Source organism: Choloepus didactylus, chromosome 20 (genome assembly GCF_015220235.1).
Source record: "Choloepus didactylus isolate mChoDid1 chromosome 20, mChoDid1.pri, whole genome shotgun sequence".
Classification (NCBI taxonomy): domain Eukaryota; kingdom Metazoa; phylum Chordata; class Mammalia; order Pilosa; family Megalonychidae; genus Choloepus; species Choloepus didactylus.
Genome location: NC_051326.1, coordinates 8,303,429 through 8,324,439, shown reverse-complemented (window position 1 = coordinate 8,324,439; position 21,011 = coordinate 8,303,429).

Below are 21,011 nucleotides of genomic sequence, written 5' to 3'. Positions count from 1 at the left end.
TTTCTGGCTGCAGCTGCTATGGTGGTGGTGTCCCTCCCAGGCCCGATGACGTCCTGCCTGTGTCGTCTTCTCCAGGGGGAAGGGGGCAGCGGCTCTGGGGTGGGCTGAGTAGAGAACTTGGGGTTCACCCGGTCCCTCCTTGTGACCAAAGTAGGTGTCCCTCTCTGCCCTGCTCACCCTCACCCCATCCTGGGGTTCTCTGCCCCCCTTCCCTGGCCCAGTCCCTCCTCTTCTAAACGGGGCTCCGACCAATCATTCCCTTCCTCAAGGACACAGGTGGCCCCTTTCAAAGGCTGCTCTCCCTCCTGCTCGCTCACTGGTGTGGCTCAGGAAAACCACCGGCAAACAGTCTCATGGGCCGGAGGTCTAGGACAGTCGTCCGCAGGTTGGGACAAAGCTGCAGTGAAGGATTTGGGCTGACAGGCCCGGACTGGGGCAGGAACCCCAGTGTCCTGAGGGCATTTGTTTGTGCCCTCCCCAGGCCCTCAGCTCCCCGTCCCGTGGCATCTCCCCTCCAGGGGCCCCCAGCCAGCCCCCCACGAGGCCTCAGGTGGTTCCTGGCAGGTGAGGAGGCCTGGTCCCTCCCAGGCTGCAGGCTTGGGCAGCGGTTCATGGTGGAGACTTGTACTGTCCCCACCACACTGTGCTCTGAGGGGTTTGGAGGCTCAGACAAAGCTCTCCAGGTCAGTCATTCATTCAACAAACAGTGAAAACACTCAGGGCCTATTTTCTGCCTGTCCCCAGGCTGGACGGTGCGGCCTGTGGCCACTCTGGCCGCTCTGGGAATAAAACTGTTCCTGAGCTCACGTGTGAGGCACGCCACCGGGTTGATGTCACTCACTGCTCATGACTGCTCCACGCCGAGGAGGTGGCCCTGCTTTCGTCCTCCCCACGTTAGGGATGAGACACTGTGGTCCAGAGGGAGCGTCTCGCCAAGGTCACCGTCAGCAGACAGAGAAGCTGGGGTTTGGGTGCAGGCAGCCTGGCTCTGGAACCCACAGGGGCCGGGCTGCTCGCTGAACCGGTGCTTGAACTGGAGGGGGGTCCCCTAACTCGTTGACCTGCAGGGTTCCAGTCTCCAGCCTCCCCGGCCACCTTCTCCCTGATACCCCGGTGGATTAGGCTGCCCTCTGCCCACCTCCTCCTGCCCTGTGACCCTGCCCTGGGCCACGCTTGCCAGGGCCCCCGGGACGGGACTGTGCCATGAGACAGAGCTGAGGGAATATTGGGGCCCACAGTGAAGGAGCTAAGAGGCAAAGTCGTCTGAACATCGCCTGCGTGTCCCTTGGGCCTCCGGCCGCAGGAGCCCTCCCTGCGGCCTCTCCAGCCCCTTCTCCTGCCTCCTTCCTGCTTTCCCTAGACCACCCCCCTCTCTGCCCGGGAGCAGAGCAAATGCGCCCCACTTCCTCCCGCCCTCACCTCTAGGCCGTGCCCAGAGACGGCCGGGGTGGGGTGAGTACGGGGTCGGGGACTCGGCGAGTCTTGCCCTAAGAGTTCTTTCAAGTTACCCCCAAAACCCGGGAGCCATCTTCTTGGAGTAATTATGTCGCAGTCCTAATTTGTGGTCGGTTTCTGTTTTAAATCGCAGCGTTTGCCCTGCTTCTCTCCCAGGCTCGGCTCCCTGCTCTCAGGAGCTGTGCTCTGGGGGGTGGGAGGCTGGGGACAGACAAACGGAAGAGCAGTTTCAACAACATTGGTGGGGTGCAGGCTGGGGCTCTGGGGGTCCCGGGGTACCCAGCTCGGCTTGGGGTCTGGGTCATGGGAGGTGTCCAGGGTGGGGGGCACTTGAACTGGGTCTTGAAGGACAAATTCACATTAACCTCTCAAAGGGCAGATGGCATTCCGGGCAGGGGGCACAGCCGAGGCACAAGTGAGGACTCCGGAAGCTTTGGGCGCCTGTGACATGAAGGCAGGTCCGGGGAGAGACGGGCCTGGAGGGCCATGGCCGGGCCCCTCTCTGCGTCCAGCAGCCTCTCTGAGTGCCGGGGTGACCAGAAGGCTCGGAAGCAGACGGCATTTCCCAAACGATCAGGCTTGCAGAGGGGTGAGGGGCGAGAGGCCCAGTGACAGTTCAGGGGCTGCTTCAGAGACCCAGAGAGAGTTCACGACCTCAGAGAGAACTGGCAGGACCTGTGGGGCTCGGCCCCACCTCACGGGCGTTGCCCTGCTCTCCACAAGTACCTGCTCTCAGGTGGAGCCTGAGGGCAGAGGCACCTGTGATGAGGTTGTCCTCACTGCAGCCAAAGGGGGAGGCTAACGGCAGCAGAAGGGACAGTAAGTCCCAGGGCTGCGATTCGTGGTGGGTGGTCCCACGGATGCCCTCCTAGGTTAGGCGCAGATGGGAGGGGCTCACAACAGCATCCAGGAGAAAAGGCTTCAAAAGAGGCCCACAAGTAGCTACACAGGGAGGTGATGGGCCATGCTGCCGCCTCCACAGCACCCTGTCCACCCACACCCCACCAACCACGCCCCATCCCCTTCTCTCCAGACTGGCCGGAAAGGCAGGTGAACTGGAGCTGCAGGAGGACGTGAGCTTCCGGCCCTCGGAGCTCACTGAGCAGGGAGGAGAGAGGGGGCTTGGGACCTGCTCTGGGCCTACCTTGCACTAAGATCGAGTGAGCTGGGGGATCCCATCCTGCCCAGCTCTGCCCAGCCCTGTCAATAGCCGCTCGGCAGGCTTTCCCCCTTTCTCCTGCTCCCGTCCCCATCCTCAAGCTGGGCTTCGTGCTGGGTGTGTCGGGACCCGAGCATGTGATGGGGAGGGCTGGACAGCTTCTGTGCCCTCGTGGTGTGTGCCCCAAAATCAGGTTCCCAGGAGCTCCACCCCATGTCTACTCGACTCCAAGCCTGGCCTTCCTCCAGGGAGAGGCATTTTATGTTCTCTGTGCATCCATAACTCCTGGCCACTTGCTCCTCTTGGGCTTCTCCCGCCACGTTACTACACGTCCATGTCCGTGTGGGCCCCCATACTACCCTGGCTGTCCCCTGAGGACAGAATCGATCAGCCTCTGCAGGAGGCTCGCTGCAAATAGGGGAAGGCTGTGTCCTTGCGGCTCTCCCTCTGGCTGCCCCCTGCTGCAGTCCTGTGGTGAATTAAGCAATTTATAGAAGCTTCTTAACAATCCAGACTCCACCTCACGCCCACCAGAGAGGCTAACGTTAGAGGCAGACAATATCAGGGAGAGGATGTGGAGCAGCTGGAACTCTCATGGCCCTATCTCCTAAAGCTAAACACACGACTACTCCATGATCCAAGTGAAATGAGAGCTCATGTCTGCTGAAAGGCGTTGTCAAAGGCAAATCGAAGTCGATTTAGCAGATGACAGCATTTTATCAGGACCCCAACATTTTGCTGCAACAAAGGAAGCCAGATCACTTGCAAAGAAGGAAGTAGCTTCAGGGTTCGAGGATGGCAAGCAATTTTTATAGATGTGGAAAGGAAGTGAGCTTGACTGCTATTGCTTGGATGAGGGTTTGTCCCTCTTACAGGGGCAGGTTCAGGGCAGGTGGGCTTTATTTTGTATTGGGTTAAAGATAAGGAACTACTTTTGATCTGGGTCAGCTGCCTTGGTGGGGATTTCCAATTTCAAATGATACAGAGAGAAACTCAAGAGGGAGTTCAAAGAGAAAGTAGGACATGGTTTTTGTTTTGTTTTGTTTTGTTTTTTGTTTTTTAGCCCTGAGGGGTCCTGAGGGCTTTCTCTATATAATTTTATCAATTTCCCCCTTTATGTCATTCCCTGGGTTACAAGAGCTTGACCAAAGATAGCATCAGTCGCTCATCAAGTCCCTTGTTTCATCACCAATTTCATGGGTTAGTGGAAGTTTGAGATTTTCTTCGTCCCATTCACACTGGTTTTGTAGCCTCAGTTGTATCAATCGTCAAGTTAGTGGCTACGTAGTAGCAATTAAGAGTCGAGATTAGACAACAAATGAGGGATATTATGAATATGATTAAGAGGATAACAAGTTCCCCTTTTAAGACATTTCTGAGCCCAGGTCTCCATGACCCTGCAGCCAACCAAAAAGCGACTCAGACGAACCAGATTCGGGAGATGTGTCAGCTGGTTTGGCTGCTTCTCTAGCATGGATTAGCAGCCACTGCCTCTCGGTAAACTTCCTCTTGACTGACATTTACAAGCATATGGCACTGGGTACCCGCTAGTGCACCCACACCTCCTTGGGGAGCCAGAATATAGTCTAGTGCTTATCGATTTTGTCGTGTCATTTCGTGATGTTGCAGTATTCCATCAGCTGGTGAGCCGATGGCCTGCCCTAAGTGGGAGATAGATTTCCTCTGACTATAAAGCTACCTTCTCCATCACCATCTGTAATCTTAGAGTGTGTTTTCCAACACGGGAAATGACAAGGGGACCAAGACTAAGAACACAACACCCCACGGGTTTAGCCTGGGCTATGGGTTTTCCATGATGCCTTTAAAGCTGTCTCTATTCCGGCAACAGTCTCTTCATGAGTTTCTAGAGGACAGGGAGAAGTCATAAGATCCCTCATGTTTCTAATTTTCCTTTTTGGAAGCTTATCATAAATAGCCATCTGGGAATCAGCGTAAGTTATGTAACAGGATCTAACCCAACTTACAGGTGGTGCTTTTCATGTCTGTGTCCACATACGAAACAATGCCCTGGAAGAGCTTAATAAGGGATCTATTGCCTTTAAGGAGTGGGGTATTGGTGTGTAGAGATAATTAGATGAAAACTCCAAAAGAAGAATCAATGGAGAACAATCATCTTCATTGTTATCTGATATCTTAGTCCAATTTAATCAACAATTTCCCTTGACTGAACTTTCAGCCTATTGTGCCTTCAGGAATAAGTTCTTATGCTACTAAAACCTTGGGGTGCTTGGAGTAAAATGGTGTCTTTAAAGGGAGTCTGGCTCTGCAGTGTGCTCCTGGCTCGTGGCCGTGAAAGGGGTCTCGCCATATAGAAACTGAACACTACTGTGCCCTCCAGGGTGCCCGGTGCCGTCTGTCTGGTTACTGGTAAAAACACCACATTCCTTGGGTGAGAGAGGCCACATTGTACTCCCAGCCTTGGCGACTCTTGAGGCACAGCCCAGAGTCATTCCAGAAAGCTCTATCTGACGGGGTATCTGACAGGGCCGAGTCTACAAGAGGAAGGGGATGGATACTGGAGGAATACTTGCTTTGGGGTGAAGTCTGGCAGGGAGGGAGGGGGTGAGCACAGACCCAGCAGCAACTCTGACTGGTTTCATTTGCTGTTTGGTTACTGGAAGGACAAAGGAATTGTGTTCAAAGCATGAGGACAAAGGGGAGAAAAAGGTTAAAGAAGACGTAAAAGAAAATCATGGTGACAGTAGGGTATTATTGGGGATGGAGACTGGGCATTGTAAGGAGTACAGGATGAATAAGAGAAGGTTTAGACAGAGACGAAAAGGAAGAGACAGAGAATAAGAGAAGGAAATTCACATCTTAGTCCATGATCTTGGGGTCATATACTTGTTCCGACATCTTGGGCAGAAGCTGTCTCCATCAGATGCTGTCCACTTCTGGAATCCTCATGTTGATTTCAGCTTGAGATCCAAAATGGAAGTGCTTGGTTTTACAGCCGTAGTGGTTGTCAGGAGGACTGCATAAGGTCCTTTCCGTCTAGTGCTGGAGGAGCCTTTCATTGATGTCTCTTCCAGTGCATCACGTTTCCTGGTTGAAGGCCACGTCGAGTCCACTGTAGAGAATCTCAGGAAAGTTAGACAAGGTCTGTGTATGGTGGAATGGGGTCTATGCAATTAGTCCCTTATGATAATTAACAATTTCGCACTGGAGTCGATAAAGAAGTAGAAATAATAAGCCTCATGGGTCTCCCCACCATGGTGTCATAGGGGTTAGCTGGAGTTATCCCAATGGGCTAGATCTATGGCCGTCAAGGCTAAGGGAAGAACCCTAGGCCAGGGTAGAGAGAGGGATCTACATAATTTAACTAATCTAAAATAATAAAGGATGATTAGGTCAATACAAATATCAATGAGGATATTATTCTGATAGTCTAATGTTAGGACATATAATCTTTGTCTTCTAGGCAGATTACTCAGTTAAGAAAAAACTTTTATGACTTCTCACTAAGAGCACAACAATAATCCAAGAAAATTTCATGATTTTAACAGACAAAAAACAAATTTTAGTTTTGCACGAATATACTGTTTGATACGAAAGCTCTCAAAAAATCTTATAAGTAAGCCTATCTCATCTTAGCATTGACCATGACAAAATTCATTTCCACAAATCTACAACTTTCTATGTCCATTTAGGTTTTGTCCAATACTTTCCTGTTTCTCATTCTACAATACCCAATCCACTTACTTTAAGACAAAACTACTCTTTTTCCTTAAGAAAAACATGTCCTGCATACCTTACTTAAGTACCCAAAATGGCCTTGGAAATTGTTCAAGCTGACATCCTACAAAACACATTAACACTTGAAATAAAGTCTGTCTGAATAATAACTCAATTTGGAAAAACACATTTTTCATCATTTTAAATTTCTAATAGATATAATTCTAGCTTATTTGATCTACCCAAGTAGAATAAAAGAATATACTTGTATTTAACACTGATAACTCAGGAGACACAGCTGTTTTTATTTAACTATCAATCTTAAACTAGTCTTGTTTGCTAAAGTTTTATGTAGATTATGTGCACTTGAATTTTTAAAACATTTGGATTTTGTTCTACGAATACTCTTTTTACATTGAAAGTATTAGAAGTTTGGTTTCTTTAATTTCTGGGATTTTAGGAGTGCTAATTTATATGCAAACACTGATTTTTTTTAAAGCAATTTGAATAGAGCTCTTTTAAGGATTTTTATTTATTAATTTGGTATTACCATCTGGTAGTAGGAAAATATAAATCAATTATACCGGCAGACACAAATGGAGAGCTTCTAACCTCAATTAAAATTTTTCAGCCATGAGTCAGACATAAAAGCACAGAAACATAGAAATATAAAACTCACTAGTTCATATAAAAGAGCTGGCTTTCTCTCCTTGATCCACTCTTTCATATTCATTAGAATTTTTGTTCTTGGCAGATGGGACCATTGAGATTACTTATTTAATACGAGGACTGAAGCTTTCCATTGTAATTTGTAGCGGAGACTTTGAAGATTTTCTTTGCTGTGATGTGTAATCTTACAAAAACTTTGACCTGTTTCTCAATTTTTTTTCACTCTCAGATTTCCTGTGGAAATCAGGATCCTGTAGGTCCCTTTCTGGGTTGTTCCACAAAGATTTTGCCCTCTCAGATTTGGCCCCTTAGGGTCTGACTGACGTGTGCACAAGCTGATGTAGGTAGCCCTGGATTTCACGCGCCCAAAGGAATTCTAAATTCTCCCATCCATATATGCTGGGCTTATTTGGGGAAACCTTTACTTCTGGCTCTTAATTCTGTTCAGGTCCAAGGTTTAAACTCTACTCTAGCTGGCAGCCAGCTTCCATAGAAGGCTTAACCTTTAAATGAGCCTGGACTAGATAATTCTCCCTCCGGGGTCAGGAGGAACTGGTTGGAGCAGCTGTGGGGGAAAGCCTGGGTTAGGAAGGGGGAAGCTACAGGTTTGGTTTGGAGTCTGTTCCCCGTGATTCTGTTTTTGGCCTCTTCTTTCTCTAATGAGCCTTTAAGTGAAGCTATTGTGGAGGCCGATTGTCCTCTAGCAGCCTCCAAGTACCAATCTCTGATCCTTTCTTTTTTTTAAGGCCCTCTCAACTGCACGATTTTGTTCCTATAAAGTTTCTCAAAGTGGCCACTACAAAGACAGATCATCGTTAGTCAGCTCGACTATGAACAGACAGTCGCGGGTCAATAGTGAGAGTATGTAAGCAGAGGGAGTTTTAGTGGAGGAGGAGAGGGAGATTTAGAGCAAGAAGAGCTGTGGCAGGATGAAATGTCCCCCGGGTCCCAGGCCTTTGGGCCCAGCCCATCAGATTCCGCTCTGCCCACAGCAGGGTCCCCTGCAGGTGGATGGGAGCCCTGGTGAGTGGACGGGACCCCCGGCGGGTGGACAGGAGCCCAGCCAGCATGTGGGTGGAAAATCAGGACACGGGAGAGAGGGGACTGGCACACTGCTTGCCAGGTGACCCAGGTCCAGAGTCCGCGTGGATTCCCAAATCCTAAATCTCCAAGAGAAACAGAAAATGAGAGAGCTGGAGGGAGAAGTGAAATGAAACCAAATGGAAGATCTGCTGATAGAGCCCAAACCAAGCCAAGGTACACCTAAATCAAAGTCCGAATAAAAGGCAATAGAACCCGATACAAATTGCGATCAGCTCTAGGATGGGGTTCCGTGGGGGATGCGGGGTCTCAGTTATGGACAGCAGGTACAAGGTGCTCTGCCCAGAGGGCACCTTCTGTATCTCACTGGGGCCTCCAAATCTGTCGAGAAGACAAAGCCAAGTCGAGTCTGCAGACTACAGCGTTTTATTCGGGACACCAAAGTGTTGCTACGGCAAAGGAAGCCAGATGACTGCAAGGATGGAAGTAGCTTCTGGGTTCTAAGGAGGGCAGACAATTTTTATAAACATAAAAAGGATGTTGACTTCACTCCTGTTGATTGCACAGGGGTTTGTCTGTCTTATAGGGGTGGGTTTAGGGCAGGTGGGCTTTATTTTGCATTGGGTCAAAGGTAATGAACTAGGGGCTTGATTAGCTATCTGGGTCAGCTGCCTGGTGGGGATTTCTGATTTTAAAAACTATGGAGAGGAAACTCAAGAGGGAATTCAAAGAGGAAGTAAGACACGGGTGTTTTTTGGCTCTGAGGGGTCCCCAGGGCTTTCTCTACCTAATTTTATCAGTGTCTATAGGATGTCCATAGCAGCTTTAATCATCACAGCCAACATGTGGAAATGACCTGAATGACCATGAGCAGAAGGGATAAACTGTGGTATAGTTATAGTGGTGGAATACTACTCAGCAATGAAAAAGAACAAATCACTGCTGCATGCACATCAGTGAATGCCCCAGGCAACATGTCAGCACAAGAAGCCAACACAGAAGAGCCCGTTTACACAAAGTTCAGGAGCAGGCAAAACAAATGGATGGTTCTAAAGCCAGTGGATAGCTCTGCTGGGGACATGGAGGAACCCTCAGTGGGTGCTGAAGACGTCCTGTGGCTTGCTGTGGCGGTGATTATAAGGATGGAAGCTTGAGTAAATAAATCATCAAGTCATGCACTTGAGATCAGTGTATTTTGTGTGTGTTATTTCACAATAAGAAAGTTAAAGGAGAAAAAGAAAAGTTTATAGAGGGCTTCTGAGATCCTAATTAATTCCCTCAAACAGCACTGTGGTTTTTTTCAGCAAAAATGAGGGGGCCCCAATGGGCCTCATTTGCGCCAGGACCCCAGAGGATGGTAATTTACAGGCAGAGGCCCAGGGCAGAAGCTCCTCAGAGACACATGTGGAACAGAGCAAGTGGCTGCTTGCCCGGGCGAGCGGGGCTGGGCGGCCCCTCCTCAGGCATCCGGGAGGGTGGGCACGGCCAGGAAGGGCAGCCCCGGTGACCCCTCGTGGCCCAGCTGCAGTCAGAGCCTGTGCTTCCTCTGGCTCCTGGAACCTGCCCAACCCCGTCAGGGTGTTCCCAGCACTTAAGGCTGGGAGCTAAGCTGCTCCTCCACTCCAGGAAAATATTTGTTCAGGGACCTGGCACCCACAGAAGAGGAAATAAAAGCCACCATGGAGCCGGGCGGGGGCCCCTGGCCGAGTGCTGGGCCTGCCCCCCGAGGCTGGGAGCCGAGGCTCGGTGGTAGGTCTGCAGCCGGACAAGGAACCCACTGCCCAGCCACCCGGGTCGGGGAGAAGCCTGGGGTCCTGACCTCTCGTCCAGGTCATTCCACAGTAGTGTGGAGACCTCCTGTGTGCCAGCCCGGTGCTGGGCGCTGGACGTCACCGATGGACCAGGCTGTCTGTCCTGTCAAGGCTCTTATGGGGCGAGGGCAGCTGAGCAGGAGTGCCGCGGGGGCAGGCCGGACACCTGTGGGTGCGCGGGGGCAGGCCGGACACCTGTGGGTGCACAGGGGACGGCACTCCCTGTGGGTGGGACAGCAAGGACCACAGCCCAGGAGTCAGAGAAAGCCAGGTGCTGTGGGTGCCAGTGCTGATGGGGCTGGGGCAGGCGGGCCAGGGGTGAGGAGAGAGGGGCTGCGGGGGCTGTGGAGGCTGCAGGAGCCGCAGGCCCTCCCAGGGCTTGTTCGGAGGCTTGGACTTTAGTCCCAGGCCATGTTTGCCTTGCAACATTTACAAACATTGATTTTGATTTTTGGCCTCAAACCCCCCCACCTGGACATTTCCTGATAACCTTTTAAAAATTAAAATACTATGTGCACATGGTTAGAAACTCAAAGAACAGAAAAGCCCAAAAAGAAAAGTGAGAGCCTTCTTCCTCCACCTGTCTGTCCCCACAAAGGCAATGTCATTTAACTGTTCTGCAGTGCAGGCTTCGGGAAAAATGTCCATGCATTACCTGTGAAGATGTGCCTACGCTTTTACAAAGATGCACCAGGAGCAGGGCTGCACATGCCGGGCTCTGCAGCTCCCCTTTTCCCCCGTATCCGTCTGACCCGTGCAGTTCCAACGGCTGCAGCCAAGACTGTCCCTGTTGTGGCCGCTGCACCCCCAGGCTTTGCTACCTGCTGCCCACCCTGCTGGAGCCTCACTGGGCAGACATCACCGTGAGCTGCCGAGGACACACCTGGGCTACCTCCCACCTGGGCCGGAGGGGACATCCTTTCCGGTGGCCCTCCTGGGGTCAGCAGTTCACACGCCCGGGACAGCACGTGAGCGTCCCGAGACCACCCCTCACCACAACCGAGGCCATCATTCACTTCGTTTCTCTCTTTCCCGGCAGGTGCCTTCAGGGTTGGGGGTGCGGGGCCCGTGGATTGGAGATGGTTTCGCATCAGTGTTTCTATCTTCACTGATTTAGTTGCAAAGGAGGCTGGAACTTTTCCATGTGCTTTTTTTTTTTTTTTTTTTTTTTCTTCATTTTATTGAGATATATTCACATACCACGCAGTCATACAAAACAAATCGTACTTTCGATTGTTTACAGTACCATTACATAGTTGTACATTCATCACCTAAATCAATCCCTGACACCTTCATTAGCACACACACACAAATAACAAGAATAATAATTAGAGTGAAAAAGAGCAATTGAAGTAAAAAAGAACACTGGGTACCTTTGTCTGTTTGTTTCCTTCCCCTATTTTTCTACTCATCCATCCATAAACTAGACAAAGTGGAGTGTGGTCCTTATGGCTTTCCCAATCCCATTGTCACCCCTCATAAGCTACATTTTTACACAACTGTCTTCGAGATTCATGGGTTCTGGGTTGTAGTTGGATAGTTTCAGGTATCCACCACCAGCTACCCCAATTCTTTAGAACCTAAAAAGGGTTGTCTAAAGTGTGCGTAAGAGTGCCCACCAGAGTGACCTTTCGGCTCCTTTTGGAATCTCTCTGCCACTGAAGCTTATTTCATTTCCTTTCACATCCCCCTTTTGGTCAAGAAGATGTTCTCCGTCCCACGATGCCGGGTCTACATTCCTCCCCGGAAGTCATATTCCACGTTGCCAGGGAGATTCACTCCCCTGGGTGTCTGATCCCACGTAGTGGGGAGGGCAGTGATTTCACCTTTCAAGTTGGCTTAGCCAGAGAGAGAGGGTCACATCTGAGCAACAAAGAGGCATTCGGGAGGAGGCTCTTAGGCACAACCATAGGGAGGCCTAGCCTCTCCTTTGCAGCAACCGTCTTCCCAAGGGTAAAACCTGTGGTAGAGGGCTCAACCCATCAAACCACCAGTCCCCTATGTCTGTGGTCATGTTAGCAACCATGGAGGTGGGGTAGGCGAATACCCCTGCATTCTCCACAGGCTCCTCAAGGGGGCACTACATCTTTTTTTCCTTGTTTTTCTTTTTTTTTTTTTTTAACTTTCCCCTTCTTTTTTAAATCAACTGTATGAAAAAAAAAAGTTAAAAAGAAAACAAACATACAATAAAAGAACATTTCAAAGAGACCATAACAAGGGAGTAAGAAAAAGACAACTAACCTAAGATAACTGCTTAACTTCCAACATGTTCCTACTTTACCCCAAGACAGTTACATAATATAGCAACATTTCTGTGAACTTGTTCCTACTATATCCATCAGAAATTAACAGACCATAGTCATTCCTGGGCATCCCCAGAACGTTAAATAGCTTATCTGTTCTTCTTGGATTATTGTTCCCCCTTCCTTAATTGCTCTCTATTGCTAGTTCCCCTACATTCTACATTATAAACCATTTGTTTTACATTTTTCAAAGTTCACATTAGTGGTAGCATATAATATTTCTCTTTCTGTGCCTGGCTTATTTCGCTCAGCATTATGTCTTCAAGGTTCATCCATGTTGTCATATGTTTCACGAGATCGTTCCTTCTTACTGCCGCGTAGTATTCCATCGTGTGTATATACCACATTTTATTTATCCACTCATCTGTTGAAGGACATTTGGGTTGTTTCCATCTCTTGGCAATTGTGAATAATGCTGCTATGAACATTGGCGTGCAGATATTTGTTCGTGTCACTGCTTTCTGATCTTCCGGGTATATACCGAGAAGTGCAATCGCTGGATTGAATGGTAACTCTATATCTAGTTTTCTAAGGAACTGCCAGACTGACTTCCAGAGTGGCTGAACCATTATACAATCCCACCAACAATGAATAAGAGTTCCAATTTCTCCACATCACCTCCAGCATTTGTAGTTTCCTGTTTGTTTAATGGCAGCCACTCTAATCGGTGTTAGATGGTATCTCATTGTGGTCTTAATTTGCATCTCTCTAATAGCTAGTGAAGCTGAACATTTTTTCATGTGTTTCTTGGCCATTTGTATTTTCTCTTCAGAGAACTGTCTTTTCATATCTTTTGCCCATTTTATAATTGGGCTGTCTGTACTATTGTCATTGAGTTGTAGGATTTCTTTATATATGCAAGATATCAGTCTTTTGTCAGATACATGGTTTCCAAAAATTTTTTCCCATTGAGTTGGCTGCCTCTTTACCTTTTTGAGAAATTCCTTTGAGGTGCAGAAACTTCTAAGCTTGAGGAGTTCCCATTTATCTATTTTCTCTTTTGTTGCTTGTGCTTTGGGTGTAAAGTCTAGGAAGTGGCCGCCTAATACAAGGTCTTGAAGATGTTTTCCTACATTATCTTCTAGGAGTTTTATGGTACTTTCTTTTATATTGAGATCTTTAGTCCATTTTGAGTTAATTTTTGTGTAGGGGGTGAGGTAGGGGTCCTCTTCCATTCTTTTGGATATGGATATCCAACTCTCCCAGCCCCATTTGTTGAAAAGACCATTATGACTCAGTTCAGTGACTTCGGGGGCCTTATCAAAGATCAGTCAGCCATAGATCTGAGGGTCTATCTCTGAATTCTCAATTCGATTCCATTGATCTATATGTCTATCTTTGTGCCAGTACCATGCTGTTTTGGCAACTGTGGCTTTATAATAAGCTTCAAAGTCAGGGAGTGTAAGTCCTCCCACTTCGTTTTTCTTTTTTAGAGTGTCTTTAGCAATTCGAGGCATCTTTCCTTTCCAAATAAATTTGATAACTAGCTTTTCCAAGTCTGCAAAGTAGGTTGTTGGAATTTTGATTGGGATTGCATTGAATCTGTAGAAGAGTTTGGGTAGAATTGACATCTTAATGACATTTAGCCTTCCTATCCATGAACATGGAATATTTTTCCATCTTTTAAGGTCCCCTTCTATTTCTTTTAGTAGAGTTATGTAGTTTTCTTTGTATAGGTCTTTTACATCTTTGGTTAAGTTTATTCCTAGGTACTTGATTTTTTTAGTTGCTATTGAAAATGGTATCTTTTTCTTGAGTGTCTCTTCAGTTTGTTCATTTCTAGCATATAGAAACATTACTGACTTATGTGCATTGATCTTGTATCCCGCTACTTTGCTAAATTTGTTTATTAGCTCTAGTAGCTGTATTGTCGATTTCTCAGGGTTTTCTAGATATAAGATCATATCATCTGCAAACAATGACAGTTTTACTTCTTCTTTTCCAATTTGGATGCCTTTTATTTCTTTGTCTTGCCGAATTGCCCTGGCTAGCACTTCCAGCACAATGTTGAATAACAGTGGTGACAGCGGGCATCCTTGTCTTGTTCCTGATCTTAGAGGGAAGGCTTTCAGTCTCTCACCATTGAGTACTATGCTGGCTGTGGGTTTTTCATATATGCTCTTTATCATGTTGAGGAAGTTTCCTTCAATTCCTACCTTTTGAAGTGTTTTTATCAAAAAGGGATGTTGGATTTTGTCAAATGCTTTTTCAGCATCTATTGAGATGATCAATTGATTTTTCCCTTTTGATTTGTTAATGTGTTGTAATACATTGATTGATTTTCTTATGTTGAACCATCCTTGCATGCCTGGAATGAACCCCACTTGGTCATGGTGTATGATTTTTTTAATGTGTCTTTGGATTCGATTTGCAAGTATTTTGTTGAGGATTTTTGCATCTATATTCATTAGGGAGATTGGCCGGTAGTTTTCCTTTTTTGTAGCATCTTTGCCTGGTTTTGGTATTAGATTGATGTTAGCTTCATAAAATGAGTTAGGTAGTGTTCCATTTTCTTCAATGTTTTGAAAGACGTTGAGTAAGATTGGTGTCAGTTCTTTCTGGAAAGTTTGGTAGAATTCCCCTGGGAAGCCATCTGGCCCTGGGCATTTGTTTGTGGGAAGATTTTTGATGACTGATTGGATCTCTTTGCTTGTGATGGGTTGGTTGAGGTCTTCTATTTCTTCTCTGGTCAGTCTAGGTTGTTCATATGTTTCCAGGAAATTGTCCGTTTCTTCTACATTATCTAGTTTGTTGCCATACAGTTGTTCATAATATCCTCTTATAATTTTTTTAATTTCTTCAGGATCTGCAGTTATGTCACCTTTTTCATTCATTATTTTGTTTATATGGGTCTTCTCTCTTTTTGATTTTGTCAGTCTAGCTAGGGGCTTGTCAATCTTGTTGATCTTCTCAAAGAACCAACTTTTGGTGATATTTATCCTCTCTATTGTTTTTTTGTTCTCTATGTCATTTATTTCTGCTTTAATCCTTGTTATTTCTTTTCTTCTACTTGGTTTAGGATTGGTTTGCTGTTCATTTTCTAGCTTCTTCAGTTGATCCATTAGTTCTTTGATTTTGGCTCTTTCTTCCTTTTTAATATATGCGTTTAGTGCTATAAATTTCCCCCTCAGCACTGCTTTTGCTGCATCCCATAGGTTTTGGTATGTTGTGTTCTCATTTTCATTCATCTCTATATATTTAGCAATTTCTCTTGCTATTTCTTCTTTAACCCACTGATTGTTTAGGAGTGTGTTGTTTAACCTCCAAGTATTTGTGAATTTTCTAAGTCTCTGATGGTTATTGACTTCTAATTGTATTCCATTGTGGTCAGAGAATGTGCTTTGAATAATTTCAATCTTTTTAAATTTATTGAGGCTTGTTTTATGTCCCAGCATATGATCTATTCTGGAGAAAGTTCCATGAGCACTAGAAAAGTATGTGTATCCTGGTGATTTGGGATGTAATGTCCTGTATATGTCTGTTAAATCTAATTCATTTATCAGATTGTTTAGGTTTTCAATTTCCTTATTGGTCTTCTGTGTGGTTCATCTATCTATAGGAGAGAGTGATGTGTTGAAGTCTCCCACAATTATTGTGGAAACCTCAATTGCTTCCTTTAGTTTTGCCAGTGTTTCTCTCATGTATTTTGTGGCACCTTGATTGGGTGCATAGACATTTACGATTGTTATTTCTTCTTGCTGAATTGCCCCTTTTATTAGTATGTAGTGGCCTTCTTTGTCTCTCAAAACATCCCTGCATTTGAAGTCTATTTTATCTGAGATTAATATTGCTACACCTGCTTTCTTTTGGCTGTGGCTTGCATGAAATATTTTTTTCCATCCTTTCACTTTCAGTTTCTTTGTGTCCCTGTGTCTAAGATGAGTCTCTTGTATGCAACATATTGATGGTTCATTTTTTTTTGATCCATTCTGCGAATCTATATCTTTTAATTGGGGAGTTTAATCCATTTACATTCAACGTTATAACCGTGAAGGCATTTCTTGAATCAGCCATCTTATCCTTTGGTTTATGTTTGTCATATTTTTCCCCTCTGTCTATTAATATCCTTTATTGTACCCATACCGAATCTCTTTAGTACTGAACCTTTCTCCAAGTCTCTCTGTCCTTTCTTTGTTTCTCTGTCTGTAGGGCTCCCTTTAGTATCTCCAGTAGGGCAGGTCTCTTGTTAGCAAATTCTCTCAGCATTTGTTTGTCTGTGGAAAATTTAAGCTCTCCCTCAAATTTGAAGGAGAGCTTTGCTGGATAAAGTATTCTTGGCTGGAAATTTTTCTCAGTCAGAATTTTAAATATATTGTGCCACTGCCTTCTCGCCTCCATGGTGGCTGCTGAGTAGTCACTATTTAGTCTTATGCTGTTTCCTTTGTATGTGGTGAGTTGCTTTTCTCTTGCTGCTTTCAGAACTTGCTCCTTCTCTTCTGTGTTTGACAGTGTGATCAGTATATGTCTCGGAGTGGGTTTATTTGGATTTATTCTATTTGGAGTTCGCTGAGCATTTATGATTTGTGTATTTATGTTGTTTAGAAGATTTGGGAAGTTTTCCCCAACAATTTCTTTGAATACTCTTCCTAGACCTTTACCCTTTTCTTCCCCTTCTGGGACACCAATGAGTCTTATATTTGGACGTTTCATATTATCTATCATATCCCTGAGGTCCATTTCGATTTTTTCAATTTTTTTCCCCATTCTTTCTTTTATGCTTTCATTTTCCATTCTGTCATCTTCCAGGTCACTGATTCGTTGTTCAGCTTCCTCTAGTCTTGTACTATGAGTGTCCAGAATCTTTTTAATTTGGTCAACAGTTTCTTTAATTTCCATAAGATCATCCATTTTTTTATTTAGTCTTGCAATGTCTTCTTTATGCTCTTCTAGGGTCTTCTTGATTTCCTTTGTCTCCCGTACTATGGTCTCATTGTTCATCTTTAGTTCTTTGAGTAGCTGCTCTAGGTGCTGTGTCTCTTCTGGTCTTTTGATTTGAGTGCTTTGGCTTGGGTTATCCATATCGTCTGGTTTTTTCATATGCTTTATAATTTTCTGTTGTTTTTGGCCTCGTGGCATTTGCTGAACTTGATAGGGTTCTTTTAGGATTTGTAGACCAATTGAAGTCCTTATCTCTAATTTATCAGATCTACAGCTTCGTGGAGTACACTTTCTCTAACTAACCAGCAGGTGGCGTCCACGAGCCACCTGTTCTCCACAAGCCAGTTCTCCCCTGCTTAGCCTTTTTGGTGAGTGGGGGAGTGAGTCTTGTGGGGTCCAATTGGTGTACCAAGCTTGCATGTGTAGTTGGTGTTGCCTGCCCTGTATATGGGGCATGTTTCTGGGCAGTCAGGGAGGGGGGATGGCCCTAACAATCAAATCTCCCTGGTGATCCTAGAGTTTTAAAGCTGCTGCAATAGTCTAATCCTTCAGTTCAGTCCTGCCACAGTTTGTCTCTGCCACTGACCCACAAGTCCTTGGTATTGGCATATGGCTCCTGAGACTTGCAAGTGGGCCCCTCTTCCAGGCTGTGCACCCCGGGTCCTCTGTTGAGGGATGACTGTGCTATGTCACAGGTGAGTGCCATCCCCCCAGGGCAGTTCTGGGCTGCTGGGCTGTGTAGGGAGGCTCCCAGTCTGTTGAAATGATGGCTGAATGGGGCTTTGTTAATTCACACTGCTCCACCTTCCCAACTCTGGGACAATCAGCTGAGGTTGCAGGGAAGGCTAATGTCCACGCCCAGTTTTGTGGAGTGTGCCTGTTATTTGAAGCACTTCCATCACACTGGGTTGTCTGGGGAAGCTCTGGGCTATGGGGCTGGTGATGGGCAGGAGTGTTTCCTGGTTATTAGGATGATGGCTGTGAGCCGACACCCCCCTTTTCTTGGGAAGTTGTGGTGTTTAGTGAATTTTCTCAGCCACTGGATTATTGCCTTTTGTCTCAGAGCTCTCTTAGTTCTGCTCTTGACTTGACCTGCCCAAATTGCAAGTCTTTGAAGCTTTCTGTATTGGGCTTCTTAGAGTAATTGTTTTAGAAAAAGAAAAAAGGATTAAAAAAAAAAAAAAAAAAGGGCCCTCCTCAGAGATCTAATGGGTTATTGAAATGCTAAGAGACAAAGCAACCAGGGCCATTAAGGAAAGGTCCACAGGGCAGAGAGATCAGCTTTTCTTCGGGATTTGCATATGCGCCTCAGGGCCTGAGCTCTGCCCTTCCCCTTTTTATGTTCACCAGAAGTCCAAAAATCCTCCGCTTTTATTTTGGAGTTTTTCGTGTTGTTTTTTTTTTTCTATGTCTGTCTCCTCTCTGCTGGGCTGGCTGCTCTCAGATTCTCTGGTGTCTGGTCTCAGTCTATCTATGGTTGGAGTTTGGATCAGTAGAATGAGTTTCCGATAAGGGCTGCCACTGCAGTTCTCCCTTCTCCTTCCCGGAACTGACAGCCCCTCCTCCCACGGGACTGAGCCTGGCAGGGAGGGGCGCGGATCCCCTGGCCGCAAAAACTTACAGATTTCGCTGATCTCAGCAGTTCCACGTTTTCATGAGTGTTGTATGAAGTATGCCCAAAGTCAGATTGCTCTGTGGTGTCCAGTCCACGCAGTTCCTGGCTTTCTACCTACTTTCCTGGAGGAGTAACTAAAACATACAGCTCACCAGTCCGCCATCTTGCCCTGCCTCTCCATGTGCTTTTATCTATTTATTTTTTATTAGGGAGATTTTGAGTTCACAGAACGATCATGCATAAAACACAGGATCCCCATACACCACCCTACTATTCACACCTTGCGTTGGTGTGCAGCATTTGTTACAACTGATGACAGCACATATTTATAATAACTACAGTCCGTGGTTTAACTTAGGGTTCACTGTTTGTGTAGCTCCATGGATTTTTTTTTAGTTTTATTTTGGTACCACATGTACAGCCTAACATTCCCCCTTTAGCCACATTCACATAAACAACCCAGCGTAGTTGCTTGGGTTCGCAGTCGTGCCACCGTCACCACCGTCCAGGATCAAAACTTTTGTCTCATCCCAATCAGAAACTCTGTGCATTTTCACGTGTTTTTGCCGTTTGTGTTTCTTTTGCAGGGAACTGCTTTTTCATATTTTGGGGGCCATTTCTCTCATGGCTCTTTGTGTTTCCCTGATGGATCGGGATGACTTTCCTGTATGCGAGGGATTTTCAGGGAGTCACTTGTCAGGTTTTTGTCTTTGAATATCCCTCTGGCACAGTGTGAGGGCACCTGGGGGAGACCAGAAGGACTGGGGGTCCCAGCGGGGAGGCCTGGAGCAAAGGACGGGGGGAAGGGGCTGTGAACGCGTTCGGAAGGGAACCAGGATGGAGGGCAGTGCACTGACAAGCCTGGGACCCCCTCGGACCACCTGCCTTTCTCGGCCCTCCCCTGGGTGCGTGTGGGCGTGGGGGGTGGGAGGAGTCAAGGTCGGGTCCCAGCTCGCACTGCTAATGTTATGGTCCCATAAACCATAACAAGGTCTCTGAAACTCCAGTGTTTGGCACATAGGAACTGACTGACCCCATGCTCAGCATTAGGTTGTAGGGATCCAGAAGTCCCCCCAAAGGGACAGAGGGGTGCACTGGCCTGGACACGTGTGTCTGGAGGTGGGGAGATTGGCGTGGGGGGCGGATGACACAGCTGGGGAGGGTCCCAGCCTCCCGAGTGAGCACGGAGACTGGGTTTCTGGACCTGACTGCTTACTCCCTGCAGGACTCACGCCTGGCACCCAGGAGGTCCTTCAGGAATATTCACCAAGTGAAATCCCTCAACAATCCAAATGTACATGCAGGGCAAATGAGCAGACAAGGGGCAGAGAAGGAAATGAAGTTTTATCTTTTTTAAAAATTAAGCTATAATTTACACACTGTGAAACTCACTCTTGTACAATTCTTTTACAGACATGTACAGTCACGTAACTACCACCACGATCATGACGTGGAAGTTTCATCACACCCCAAAACTTCCCCAAGTCCCTTTGTACTGGCCCCTTCTCCCTCCAGGGGATCTGCTTTCTGTTGTTATAGTTTTGCCTTTTCTGGAATGTTGTATGAAGTCTTTTGGGTTGGCTGTTTAATTTAGGAGAGTGCTTCTGAGCCTCATCCAAGTTGCATTTCTTTTTAGTGCTGAGTAGTGTTCCATTTTATGGATAAGGTGACTATTCCAGTTTGCTAATGCTGCTGTTATGCAAAACACCAGAAATGGATTGGCTTTTATAAAGGGGGCTTATTTGGTTACAAAGTTACAGTCTTAAGTCCATAAAGTGTCCAAGGTAAGGGGGTACCTTCACTGGAGGATGGCCAATGGCATCTGGAAAACCTCTGTTAGCTGGGAAGGCATGTGGCTGGCGTCTGCTCCAAAGTTCTGGTTTCAAAATGGCTTTCTCCCAGGATGTTCCTCTCTGGGATGCAGTTCCTCAAAAATGTCACTCTTAGTTGCTCTTGGGGCATTTGTCCTCTCTTACCTTCCCCAGAGCAAAAATCTGCTTTCAAAGGCCATCTCCAAAATGTCTCTGTAAGCTGCAGCTCTTCTCTCAGCTCCTGTGAGTTCTTCAAAGTGTCCGTTTGGGCTGTAGCAGCTCGCTCCTGCTGTCTGAGCTTATACAGTGCCCTAGTAAACTAATCAAGGCCATGCTGAATGGGCGGGGCCACACCTCCATGGAAATTATCCAATCAGAGTTATCACCTTCAGTTGGGTGGGCACATCTCCATGGAAACACTCAGTCAAAGAATTACAATCTAATCAACACTAATATGCCTGCCCACACAAGATTGCATCAAAGATAATGGCATTTTGGGGGACATAATACATTTAAACCAGCACAGTGACTTTATTTGTCCTTCCAAAACCCAGCAGAACCCAAACGTTCTTT